Source organism: Homarus americanus, unplaced genomic scaffold (assembly GCF_018991925.1).
Source record: "Homarus americanus isolate GMGI-L3 unplaced genomic scaffold, GMGI_Hamer_2.0 scaffold20930, whole genome shotgun sequence".
Lineage (NCBI taxonomy): Eukaryota > Metazoa > Arthropoda > Malacostraca > Decapoda > Nephropidae > Homarus > Homarus americanus.
The window spans coordinates 3,382,623-3,397,982 of record NW_024748502.1 but is presented as its reverse complement, the minus strand read 5'-3'; positions in this window follow the sequence as shown (position 1 = coordinate 3,397,982).

Below are 15,360 nucleotides of genomic sequence, written 5' to 3'. Positions count from 1 at the left end.
AAGAGGTGATTAGTAAGAAAGAAAAGAAAAGGAGGCGAGAGTCGGCGAAGAAAAGTGAAGGAAGTGACAGTGATGAGATCATGAATGATAGGAAGAAAAGGGCGACACACACAGAAGAAAACAAAAAGAATTCAACTGGGAATAAAACACAGCAGGTATTGACTAAATCCAACAACCTTCAAGAGTCAGACCCTAGTGATTTTGACAGTGACGGTAATGATTCTATGGGAAACACTAGCCACAGTGGAAACAGCAATGCCATGGACTCTATCACCCTGCCCTCTGCTAAACGAACAAGTAAGCTGAATCTCCACTTTCCCAAGGACTCATTAAAATCTGTCGAGGATCGGTTTAATTGGATGATAAAGTACTGCAGACAGCATGGTTCCAACATTCAATTCCGACAAGGTAAGAACCGGAACTTTATCAAGTGTCAGACTCCTGAAGTCTATGAAACCCTTAGTACTGTTGGCTTTGACTGGGTTGTCCTAGTGCCCCCCCCCCCCGCCCCCCAGCAGACGCTGATGAATGTTGCCACATCCTAGTGAAACGATTCCCCCTATACGCTGACATCAAAGATGGGCGTGACTTTAATTCTAATATACTCAGTATACGTCGACATTACTGGGGAAACACTCCACAAGCTGCTGTTATTATCAAGTGGAAGGGAAGGGTATGTCCAACCACTGTGGAAGCCCATCCAATCCTTCCACCATTTTATGCAGAACCCTATCATCCTGGGCCTGCATTTTGTGTTATTTGCTCTCATTGGGGTCACCTTCACTGCCTGCTGCCGACGTGATCGTCCGAGATGTCGCTTCTGCTCACGTAACCACAACTCTGCCGCCTGTGCCCAGAAAATCAAAGACCACCTTAATAGGGGTGGTGTGGGCTATGTAGTTGAGAGCAGGTGCTGTAACTGTGGCGGCAGGCACAATGGTAACTCCAGGCAGTGCTCCAGTCGCCCTTCTGTCCCAGGGGAGAGGCCTCCCCAAGGGCCGCATCTACCACAACGCCCCCCCCCCCAAGTCTACTGGGAAACCTGCCCCTGCCTGGCTTCACCAGGCTGCACCACAACAGTACCTACCATTCCCTAACCCAACCACTACTGAGCCTCCTTCCCTCCTGATGCTTGATCGATTCAGAATCAATTCACTGACATCATGGCCCAGACTCCGAGCAGTTTGGGTGACAATGTGCATGGCCATTCTATCTGAGGACTTGGTCCAATCTAATGCTGCAGAAAGTTCTGGAGTTAGAACTTCTTTTCGCCCACGCTTCTTGACAGTAGGTGGAGTTTGAAGTGCTAATGGGGCAGGAACTGGGTTGTATTCCTCAGAAGAAGACGTACTATTGCTGTCCAAGACAACGATGGCCTGGCATTTTTTGGCTTCTTCCTCTGCACTGTCTGCAGCCAACTTGCTTTTCATTGCTTTCTTGAGAGTTTTTTCTCGTCGTTTCTGTCTTTTCAGGAATACTTTGTCAAGAGATGACATTGCCCCACGACGCCCTTTTTCTCGTTGCGCTATTAAGAAATCCTTATCCTCCTGAACTGTCATCATATTCAAGGCATTCACATATGCAATGTCAAAGAGGTCTTCAAATGTATCAGTGAGCTCTTTCTCTTTCTGCTTTTGAGTTTCTGTCTTTCTTGAAGAGTTCTTTTTCAAACTACTCCACTTGTCAAACATTTTGTGCCCTTGATTCACACAATCTGGTTTGTGGTGTGTGGGAATGTTTGCTTTTGTCCAAAATTGAAGAACTTTGTCTGTGACTTCCCCAGCTGCCACTCTGATGTTTTTTTTCTGTATGCGATGCAGGCTTAAAAAATACTGTAACACGTGCCTGTTTCAAGGTAACTTAGCCCATGTAATGTCATCACATAATGTCTTCATCAAATACACATTTTCTCGTGTTTTTACTCCTGCATTAGCCATTTTGACCTGAGGAATAAAGAAATTAACTATTAATATAAATTAATAATGAGAATACTCTGCAGAACTGTTTCTAATTTCCCCAATCATCAATCACGACCAGCAAAAACTCACCACAATCGTGCCAAATGCGACGCACTAGTGGGCGGGCGTAATCGACTACATCGATTACTTAATTTTTGACAGCTTTGAGCAACCTCTAAATATTAATATATTTAAAAATAACTCTACACAATGTTTTTGTCTAAATGGACACTTTTAGCAGGGTCTGTGGTAAAAAAATTCCAAAGTTGAAAATAAGGCACCCTAATATATATATATATATATATATATATATATATATATATATATATATATATATATATATATATATATATATATATATATATATATATATATATATATATATATATATATATATATATATATATACATATATATATATCTTGATAAAATTGTAACCGGTCGGAATTTACTGGACTTTATTTTCTCACTTGACTTGGGGTTTATTAAAGATTATTAGATGGTAATGGCAGTGGAAGCGCCCCTTTGAGAAAAATCCCGAACCAGCACAAGAACACTTAAATCTACTAAACAAAATGACTTGTCCGTGACCCGTGGAAGGATAGCGTCTGTGACTGGGATGAATGAGACACACTGTAAATTTTAGACACTTATATTCCCTCCAACTACAAACACAATCAAATAATGGTGCACCAATATGCGCACCTCTTAACTTGAACTTAAAACACTACTCTGAGGAATAAAAATTATACATGATATTGAAATTATTAGAAACTCAGGCAACAATAAATTTAAAGTATTAAGAAATGTTGCTTGCACACATGAAACAGGCCTTAAGGGTTTTCACAGAATAATATCCACCACTGCAAAAGTGGTATAAAAATAAGAAATTATTAATTCCACCATGAATAGGCCTAAAGGGCACTCAATATAATTATGTTACACCAACAGATGCAGGCCTTAAGGGTTTTCAACAAAATAATATCAGTCACTGAGGAAATGGTATTAAAAAATAAGAAATTAAATACTCTACAATGAATAGGCCTTAAGGGCACTCAATATAATTATGTTACACCAACAGATGCACACCTCCTAACCTAACTTAAACTACTCTGGGGAACTCTGATTGAAACTATAAAGGCACACAGCACATTAGTAACTGAAAAAATAGTATTAACTATATCTGAGATTGAAACTATAAAGAAATTTTAAATGCACACAGCATGCATTAGTAACTGAAAAAATAGTATTAACTACACACAAAAATATTGTCACTATTATAAAGACGTTACTGAGTCCAACACCCGTGAACCATGCTCCCTAACCTAACACACACACAGATTCCACCTGCACTCCGTAGTCGTTTAAGGCACAACCAACAGGCACCCGTAGTTGAAGGCCCAAATCAGCCTTTCTCCACCTTGGAAAGTGTACCTCTAAACTCCACTGACTCTTGGCCCCAGTGTGCGACCCTGTATCACTCAGCTAGCTTCACTTTACCCCCCGGTACATCCATAAAGCGGAAGGGAGTGAGCCAATCAGACCTTGTACAGTTGAGAGAAGCTTTAGCTTCCCGTTAGCAAGAGGGTTTCACTAAGCTGCTTGAAACATGTGGTATTGTGAGCCGAGGTAGAGGAGAGCTGATGACCCCAACGATCGTCCCGTCGTCAGCTGGGCACCCAGACGGCTAGATTCCCTCAAGAGATCCTTTGATACCCCGCTAAACAGTGACAGGCCTACACTGATAGGTCCAATGGCGACAATCGCCACCCTCAATCATCAACGGCAGTCTCAAACGGCAGTCAATCTCTCGCAGTCAAGTGGGTTCTGGCGGAAACCTTGTTATACTGCAATAGCGCAGCACAGGTGACTAGACCACGTGACTATTTCTGTGGACGGACGCTCAGGGATGTCCTGTAGGTCCAATCGCTTTCACGTGACTGAGGACCAGCCAGCGTCTCGTCTCTCCAAGGCGCTAGCTTAGGCCTACGTGACATATTTTCCGCCTAACTAATAACTCCTTGGGACACCCGTGACATTATTCAGACTGATAAACGATCTATAATAATTTCTAATTCAATAATAGTCCCTTAACTTCATGAATCTCATCATTATTAATTCGGCAAATTACATTTAATATCACTTAGGCCTAGTTCCACAACCTCTCGCTATGTGCAGGGAGCCCTCTCTTCCCTCTGACGACCTTGAAAGCTCAGTATCGCCAATTGCGCGGTGTTTGAAATTACTCTGAAATTTCTGAATATTACAATCGACCCCCCTAAAAAAAGATAGCACTGTCCTCATGTGCTGAGAAAAACATGCATACGACCCCCCTAAAAAAAATTTCTAAGAAACTGCATCTTACCCCTTTAACGTGCTAAATGCAGCATTCCCGTCTTCTCTTCTCCACTTCTCTCTCCAGCTAACATATATATATATATATATAATATATCATGTAATATATATGATATATGTATATGCTGATACCATAGGAAATAGAAAACATAATTGATTATATCTTTATATATTATATCTTATATATGATACATATATATATATATATATATATATATACACCTAGACCCCGACTTACGACTACGTGGACTTACGACCGTCGGGACTTACGACCGCCTCAGATATAGATAAAAAAAATAAATAAAATAAATTTTTTAAATGACACACGCATTTTCTATACCGAAACGTTTCCAGTTAATGTAGTCTCCATGTATAATTAGAAAATTATGGGGGCCCCATGTGCATTCAGCTGACTACATTAAAGGTTAAGTGCTCAGTCACACTGTATCCATTCCTTATTATTTATTACTTTCACTGTACTGTATCCATTCATCATTATTCATTACTTTTACTGTACTGTATTTCATTGTAGATTTTTTTTTTTTTATCTATATCGGACTTACGACCTGGATTTGGTCCCTAACCCCGTCGTAAGTCGGGGTTTAGGTGTGTATATATATATATATATATATATATATATATATATATATATATATATATATATATATATATATATATATATATATATATATATATATATATATATATATATATATATATATATATATATATATATATATATATATATATATATATATATATATATGTGTGTGTGTGTGTGTGTGCCTCTCACCATAACGACCACCACCACCACCTTCCACCATAACGATCATTACCGCTTCTCACCACATCAACCGGCTCTTATCACTACAACGACCATCACCAACTTTCACCACAATAACGATTGCCACCTGTCACCACTAAAAAAATAAAATCTGAATTGAATACTGGAAGAATCTGTTTAGAATTAATCGATGGTACGGAAAAATTATTCTTTAGAGTAATATACAGTATAAACTTCCTAATCTCGACAGGGTTGATGGGCAACTTATTTGGGATGAAATACGAAGGGTATCTAGTACAGTATTTTATGATGAACTACTTCTCATTTTGTGTAGGTAAGACTATGGTCACAAGATGGCGCTGGCCATTAGTCAGTCTGGGGTATAACTCTCCAGTCTTGGTACAATAGTATGTGGAGCCCTGTGATTGGTCCTGGTCGGGAGGTGGAAAATCTGTTGGGCTCCACATCCAGAGTGAGTTACCGATTATAATTATTGGCCGTGAAGTCAACAACTGGTCTCCTGTCTCCTAAACCCTAAGTAACGAGTGGTAGTGTACTCTTATTGCTCCTGACCCCATAGTTATTATATTATATATTGTGATGTTTAGGATTTAGTGATTATATATTATACTGTAGTGTGAAGGATTTAATGTTCATTCATTATTACTTGAATTTTACGATTTCTTTTGTTGTATATATTTTGTATAAAATTCCGTCATCAGCTTTAGTTATACTTTTGTAAATAAATAGTAAGTTTGAACTTTTAAGGTAATTTTCCTTATTAAGCAGGTTGAAAAATTTGTTACGGGGGGGCGGGTTAAAACCTCCCTTTGTGTCGTAACAAGTAGGTGACTTTAACTATAGTCAAATAGATTGGACTGACCTTATGGGTAACTTAGAATCAGAGGATTTTCTTGAAACAGTTCACGATTGTTTCCTAAGTCAACCACGACTTAAGCAAAAAGCTTTTGACAGTCCTCCATGAAAGACTAATACATAAAGTGGAGGCTCATGGAATTGGAGGAGCTGTTCTAAACTGGTATAGGGTGTGGTTACAGGACAGGAGACAATGTCAGCATTAAAGGCACTAAAACATATTGGCGTAACGACACTAGTGGAGTATTGTTAGGTTCAGTACTTGGACCATTTCTATTTATCATACAGGGGGTGTATACATAAAAGACATATACAGTATATAGGCAAAGACAGCAACGTAAGTAAATTTGCTGACTACACTAAAATAGGGCGTGTAATTAAATATGACGAGGGCTCCGCAAATCGACAGGTTGATATAAAAAAATTTCACATGGCCTGAAAAATTGCAGGTGAAATTTAATGTAAAAAAAAAGTAAAATACTGTATTTAGCTTAGGAGATGTGAAAAGAGAAACCAGATATCAGTTGAACAAAGTTATCATTGAAAAATCCGTATGAGAAAGATTTAGAAGTAATGGTCAGTAGGAATCTTAAACCAAGACAACAATGTATATTTGCTCAAAACAAGGCTAACAAAGTACGTGGGTTCATACAAAGTGTTAGTTACAAGACTAGCAAGGTTATCCTAACACTATATCTTCCACTTGTGAGACCTCACTTGGATTACGTGGTGCAGTTCTAGTCACCGTACTACAGAATGGATATCGAATCCCTAAAAGGCATTCAGAGGAGGATGGCAGGATTAATCATGGGCATTAGTAACCTTGAGCATAGAGACAAATTAGAGAATCCCAATTTTCACTACCTAGAGAGACGTAGAACATAAGAATGCAGGACACTGCAAAATGCCTATTAGCCCATAGGGTAGAAGGTAGTAGGCAGCTACCAAACAGGGAGGTACTACCACCTGGGAAGATATTGGAAGCATAATGTATTGTCTAATGGTAGACCCTGCTGCCATATGACATTACGAAAATTGTGACCAAGTCCCAGGCTGCTCATCTGACTTTCAGCCACATTTACACACAATTGCAGGGTCTCAATTGTTTCTCTTACTTTGAGAAAACAACATACATATATCGTTTCTCACTATTGATCTATTTAAAAATGTTGTATTTCTTTATGGAATCAAAGGCAATTCGTCATTGTTGACTCTCCTCCTTTAGTCGACAATCTCTTCCCTTTCTCTTCACCGCAATGTTTCTTCACTCTCTCTCTCTCTTTTACAGGTACTTTAACGGGCAATGTTCGGTGGATTTGGCATCCTGTGTACCGCCGGCAAGGCCGAGGGCTCGTAACATACGTCTTGCCCGCGGTGCCCACCGTTTCTCTGTGGATGTCGATCACACGAGAATAACCCGTTATAGTACCTCCTTCGATCCTCACACAGCCAAACTGTGGAATGCTCTGCCTTCTTCTGTGCTTCCATACTTATACAATCTGTCTCACTTTAAAAAGCTGGTTTTCCGGCATCTTCGTTGTGCAGATTAACACAGTATAACCTTTTTCTTCTCTACTTTCAATTTCTTTCTGTTATTTTTTTTTCGCCCCCCAGGACCCGTTGTGGGTCGTTTGACCTGTGCCCGGGTGGGCTAATTCCCGTAAAAAAAAGAAGAAGAAAGAACTCCTATCGCTCATATATCCGTCCAATCCATACCCGATGCATCGACTGATGCCCGAGGCACCGACTGTCTACAGAGATAGTGAAGAAAATAGATTGAGATAATGACTAGTAATGCTGTTAGTAAACAAATAAGTAAATTAACCCTAATAAGTTACCAGGTCCTGACAAGATGTTTGGCAGATTATTAAAGGAGTGTAAGGAAGAACTTAGTGTGCCTTAAGAAAACTTTTTTTAATATGTCATTAAAAACCAGTGTACTGTAGTATCAAAATCCTGGACGATAGTTAATGTGATACCGATTTTCAAGAAGGGAGATAGATCACTATCCTCAAACTACATTTAAATTAGTTTAACACCAATTGTAGGCAAATTACTGGAAGCAATAATTTCAAACTCAATTCGAAATCATCTCGAGCAACAGAAATTGATCAATGATTCCCACAAATGGCATCACAAGTGGGCGTTCATGTCTGACAAATCTATTATATATTTTTTTAACTGTTTTCAAATCAGTCGATGGCAGACACGATTATGATGTGGTTTACCTCGACTTTAGCAAAGCCTTCGACAGAGTCCCCCATGAAAGACAAATACGTCAAGAGGAGGCATATGGAATTGAAGATGTTCTGAACTGAATTACGGTATGGTCACAAAAAAGAAAACAGAGTCAGTATTAATGGTACTAAATCCAATTGGGGTGACGTCCCTAGTGGAGTACCCCAAGGCTCATTACTTGGACCATTACCAGTTATTAAATTCATAAACGACATAGATATAGGCGTAGACAGCAACACTCCTTTTCAACACTCCTTTGCAAGAACACTTGGTTAGTTTTGGGCAGTTCGCTGTTATTTGTGGAAGGTCTGTCCAGTGTATTTGCCATATATCTCATTTCCTTTTGCAGCCCAAGTTAGCAGGAATTGGAATGTCTGGTTGGGCAACTGTTACCTGACCCCTAATCATTCCACTTTGATTGGCTTTGCATATTTCTTAAGGGCAGACCGTGTTGGTGGATTTGCATTATATGATCCCTGTTTGCGAGCAAATAAATCAAGTCTTGCACCATAGATATATAAAACTGGACTAGACCTATCATACATCACCACTACACACCTTTCCAAGACACAGAGGTCTTCTTCACTTGCTGATGTTTGGTGAAGGTAGTGGACACCTCGTTAAACACATTCTATGTTTGTTATGCAGTCTTTCTGCCTTTACCACGGAAGGCTTATGCAACATCTCAACCACTGAATGCATGGAAAAATTTGATTCCAGCGATTTTTTCAAGTCCTATGGCTACAACTAACTCATGAACAGCAATCCATCTTGTATAAGCCCCTTAACCAAAAGAAATCCAAATTTCATCAAGATCAACTTTTCCCAGTGCTGTGAACACAGATATAGCTTTGACAATGATATCCGTATCATTGGCTTTTATGAGAACTCTTTTACTGCCTTTCAATACAGCCTTTCTTGCATGTACAAATAGGCCAGTATCTGCCTTTTTATGGGAGCATAGACTCAACTTTTCTAGAGGCACATCATGGTTACTACTGGTATTTTCTTCCTTTGTTACAATAATTGTGCATGGCGTAACAATTTCACACATCTTGTCCGCTAGGAAATGAGAAAGTTCATTCATGTTATTGTCATCTCTTAAAATGTTTTTCCAATTTGTTGGAACTTTGCTAGTTTCTGTCATCCTTCGACTGATACCCTGATCTAGTTTTAACTTCTAACACAATCTCCACCCTATTATATTTGGTACAGTAAGATTCCAATTTTGGAAGAACACCTCCACTGGCATATTCATTGTAAGTCTTTCATGACTTAGGAGAAAGAGCATTAATCATAGCTGAACCATCTATTATTATTCTAGCTTAGTCACACTAGCTTCAAGAATTTCAACTTGCTGAAACTTTTGATAGGTATGGAGTTGACCGTTGTCACTCAATGATGTAGGGCAAGCAAATTCTCAGGTTTGAAGAATTTTTGCAAATCACACTGTCTGGTCTGGCAAGAAATGAACAACCGCGAAATTAAATGACAATCATCCTTCAGGAATTTCTCCTATGAACTGTCAGCAACTTGCTCTTGTTTGAAGAAGTTTACCTTGTTTCTCTTCGGAGATTTAAGTTGTTCCTTCTTATCATCTTGACATAGACAACACTTGGCCCAGATTTTTTTCCTTTCGGGATTACTTTTAGGACCAATATTCATGGCCATTGTGCTGCAGAGCCGAGGGTTTATCCTTTTACCACTCTGTATCGTATGTACTTTCCTGAATGGGATACAACTAGGTTCAAGCAATCGTTTGCCTTACACCTAGCCTGATCGTTCATCCAGTATCATTTAAATCCCGTGCCATCTGTACACTATCCGGATAACTTTAACCCCATTATCCTTGGCTCAGCTCTCACGCGCTGGCACATCCTTTCAATTCATGTGTGGCTACCTAATCTTATTTGGTGCTGATAAGGTAACATTTCGGACACTAAGTACTTGTATATATATATATATATATATATATATATATATATATATATATATATATATATATATATATATATATTAATCTTTACTATGAGTTTCGTACTTAGCCTACACTTAACCTCATGCTGAGTTCCACAGCAGTGTTGTCATCAGTGTGCCCTAGTAGTACATTGAGATTCACTCTTTATAAGCATGTTTCCTTTAAATGCTGTTCATTTTAGAGTCTTCAACACAAAATTCAGATTCTACAAACTCAAAAACATGGAAATCAACACTGAAATCACCTGAATTGATGAACACAATACTTTTTATGTCAAAAAGGAAAATCTGTCATCCACATTTGGCGGCCTTCTTGGAAAATGGCTGCCATCTTTGAATTTTGAATGTCCAATCCGACAGATTTGATAATTAACCCATATTGAATCCTCTTGCCAATTTTCATACTTATTCTCATTTCACCACCTATCTTCTAGGTCTAAAAAAGTAAACATCAACTCTGCATGCTTCCTTGTTGGCCACTGTAATGCTTCTGCTCTTTACCTAACGCAATGTGTCGGGGGAGGGGGGGGTGGCAATAATCTAACCTCGTGCTGCATGGGCAGAATCTGTATCCTAATCTATAGCAACTATCACCACTATCCACCAAAACGATCATCACCACCACACACCCTTACGTACACTCACCTTACACCACAGTCACTCATAACGACCATCGCCACCACATACCATTGCGACACTCACCCCTGACTACTCTACAGTCACCCATAACGACCATCATTACCACCTATCTTTGGGTACTACCCGCACCACCACACACCTTATTGACCATTACTACACATCTTTGGCTACAATCCACTACAACAATCATCGCCATCAATCACCACTACTGTACCATCATTAATGACGCACATCACTACCAAGCATCATAACGATCAGTCCATCACTACATATCTCTGGGTACTACTACTACTACTTCCACAAAAATTACCAGATACTGTAATTAATCTTCGCATAATGCAACACACGAAGATATACACAACTGCTTGAAATACACGGAAATCATTATAACACTACAGATAAAATTATATTGCGAACTGACAAAAGATAATATCAAATAACGTATGATTGCCAACTAATATATTATTTCCGCGAAAACACCCAATTTACTTAGAAACACTAGAGTTTTATTCTCTTCAAGACACCAAATGTAATAAGATACCACCAGATAGCACATAAGATCAACGAATAGCATCTAGCAATACCGATAGTGAAATATGGCCCAACTAAAAAAACAGTCAACCCGCAGAAAGCACTTGATAACACTTATATACGCTTCCTTTGTTTTCTTGGCGTAGATTAAGGGAAAAAGAAACCTCAAAAGGGAGAAGGGGAATGTAAGAGAAGAGTGGTGCAAGAAATATGTAGAAAGGAAATATAGGAAAATGGGTGAGGCATTGCCTGGAAACACTGGCCGCACACTTCCACATACCCCGGATTTGCATACAGAGGGAAACGTTAGCCTCCACGTTCATCACAACGTTTCGGATCAATTATCTGTGCATATAAAGTTGAATTGTCAGCTCATTCGTGTGAGCATTACCACTATGATACAATGTTACTGTACACACTGGACAGTCTTTTAACGCAATGTAACGTAGCACCCCACTAATTTACCTAAATAGACTGTTAACCTTTTTCTTGATATTGCTCTCACTTTCATGCTTAAAACTATCCTGTCAATGATCTTGCATACCAATGTCACACCTATCATGCACTGTCACCTATATACGCCCCATTTGCTTCCCCATTTGCGGGCATTAGCCCACCCGGGCGCAGGTCATTAAAAATGACCCACATCAAGGCCTGGGGGAGCGAAAATATTATAAAATAATAATAATAATAATAATAATAATAATAATAATAATAATAATAATAATAATAATAATAATAATAATAATAATAATAATAATAATAATAATAATAATAATGATAATAATAATAATAATAATAATAATAATAATAATAATAATAATAATAATAATAATAATAATAATAATAATAATAATAATAATAATAATAATAATAATAATAATAATAATAATAATAATAATGAGTCGTAAATAAATATAAAAATTAAAAAAAAAATATCGAGTGAGAAATGATATATGTGTATTGTATATTGTGCTGTCAGAGTAAGAGAAACAATTGAGACCCTGCAATTGTGTGTGCATGAGGCAGAAAGTCAGATGAGCAACCTGGGACTTGGTCACAATTATTTTTTTTTTCCATATGCCACCACGGTTTACCATTAGACAATACATTATGCTTCCAATATCTTCCCAAGCGGTAGTACCTCCCTGTTTGATAGCTGCCTACTACCTACTACCTACTTACATCCTCATTCCCTTAAACTGTCGGTTCCGAACCATCATATCATTTTTCTAACTTTATCTCTATCGGTTTTAGTCCCGATTCATCATTACTCTGAAACTGTATCTATTTCCAAACCCTATATCACAAGCGAAATTAAGATAATGATAAAAGAAAAACACAAACTCCAAAGGAAATTTGCAATAAGACCCATAACTTTCGGTGATACTTACCGAAGTATCAGAAATAGAGTAACTCAAGCAGTTAGAAATGCCAGACGTAACTCTTATACATATAAGCTGGATCAGGCAACAGTAAGAAAACCTGGAATATCATAAATTCTATTCAGAACACGAACACTCAGCCTTCGGCCCCCCACTCAGCTTTTATGATAAATGATTCAGTTGTAACGGAACCCTCCCCCATTGCGAACCACTTCAATGAATATTTTATTAATATCGGCAAAAATCTTGCAGTGAGCATCCTTGATCACCATGAGCAATTTAGAACCTACCTGAAAAACAGACAGCATAATGAGCTGTTCTTATCCCCTGTCACATTAGATGAATTAATGGCCACCATAAAAATGTCCAAAGTTGCAGCAGCAGCCGAAGACAATATACCAATGAGCATCATTAAGAAAGTAGCCCACTTATTACTACCAGTTCGCCTACACATTTGTAACTCCTCCTTCACAAGTGGTGTCTTTCCGGATGAACTGAAAATTGCTAAAGTTCACCCAGCATATAAAAAATCTGGGGACAAAGGTCTCTTCAAGAATTACCTCCCCATATCAGTCCTCCCAGCCTTGAGTAAGATACTGGAAAAGCTAGCATATAATACACTAAATAACATCTTTACCGACTCCCAGTTTGGATTTAGAGCTAGAAGGGCGACTGAGAGTGCTCTGCTATCCTTTACTCATGACATCTTTAATTCCTTTGATGGCAGTCAGTTCACAGTCTATATATTCTTGGACCTCTCTAAAGCCTTCGATACTGTCGACCATACCATCCACCTTTCAAAGCTTGAACATTACGGCGTTAGGGGCCTGTCCCACAATTGGTTTACCTCATATCTGTCCAACAGGATGCAGTATGTGTGCTATAATAATCACCAATCTGACTCCTCGCCAATCTTGTATGGCGTCCCCCAAGGTTCCATTCTCGGTTCAGTACTGTTTTTGTTGTATATAAACGACATAGTCCACGCCAGCACACTAATAGAATACAACTTATTTACAGACGCTAGTAATCTCTATGCCAGCAACTCAGACCAACATTTCTTGATGAGAACTATGAACACTGAATTGACTAAAGTCAGGACCTGGGTAATACGCAATAAACTGACCTTTAACCTTAAGAAAACCCACTACACGATCTTTCACATAATGAAAAACTTACCCCCAGAATTGGACCCTCTTTACCTTGGTAATACAGTCCTCAAACGCGAACAAATTACTAAATTCCTCGGAGTTATTGTTGATGAGAAACTTAACTGGAAAAACCATATACAAGCCATTCACAGTAAAGTCAATAAATAGTGCGGTATCATGTATCACACTCGACAGTCACTCACTCTCACAGCAATGAAAGAAATCTATCATGATCTTTTTTACCAACACTTGATGCACTGTCACACACTATGGGGGCCTCTGGCTTTTCAAAAAACAATCTCTGGTTACTGCACAAAAGAGAGTTGTACGGACAATGACCTACTTGAAAAAAACAGATCACTCAAAAAAAACATTTGCTATATTGAAAATGTTAAATTTCGAAGATATTGACACCTACTGCTGTGCCCTCTTTGTTTACAAATCTATCAATCACTTGCTTGACAATAATTCTTTCCAGTTCCGGAATAATCAGAGATACGACTTAAGGCACCGAGAGCTACTAAGACCACCCCCCATGCGCTTCCCTCAGTCCCAGACCTAAATAAAATATCATGGTGTGAAGGTGTGGAACAACTTACCCCCACCCACCTGAGCAAAGACTACGTTCTCTTCCTTTAAATCATCTCTTAAAAAATATCTATTGTCTAAGTATTAATATTTCTTGTAATACCTACTATATTTACAGTACCTGCTTTTATTGTACTGTCAAAGCCGTTTTATTGGGAATTATCATGTAAATAGATAAGTAATTACCATTGCAATTAACATAATTGCCAACTAGACATAATCCTGACAGCTCTGTCCTCTTGTTCAACCTTATTACTGTACAACCCATGTTGTACTGCTCCCCCATTATACACATGTTTTTCAATTCCACTGTAATTTATGCATAAAAAATTAATAATAAATAAATAAAATTAATAAATATTGAAGTGATAACCGTGGTAACATTATGAGAAGTTCTTATTACCACAATGCTATTGTACTATTCCAGGTGATACTAAATGTTGCATAATACTTCCTTGAGATAAATGTATAGTGTATATTAGGTGCCTTAAAGAGAGCTCAGGTTCTCAACTGGCTCAGCCATGTTAACATTGTTATTATTATCCACTCTGTGTCTGTGTTTTTCTGGCTAAATAAACTGTTTCAATTCAATTCAATTCACATCTGAACTTCACAGTCATACACTAAGGAGCTGAAATATATATTCCTTTACAATTCCTTTGCATAGTCTCTTCTCAGACTCTTCCTATTTATTCATATTTTCAGGACATCTATTGTTTTCATTTCTTGCTTTACTCAAAGTGATTTTTAAATTTTCTTTCGCTCGGAAATACCGAAATCCATTAACAGTTCGTAGCGTTTTTCAAATCATACAAGTCATAATGATGTCACGCAAACACTTTTATTTCCCTTGAACTTATCTTTGAGATTATTATGTT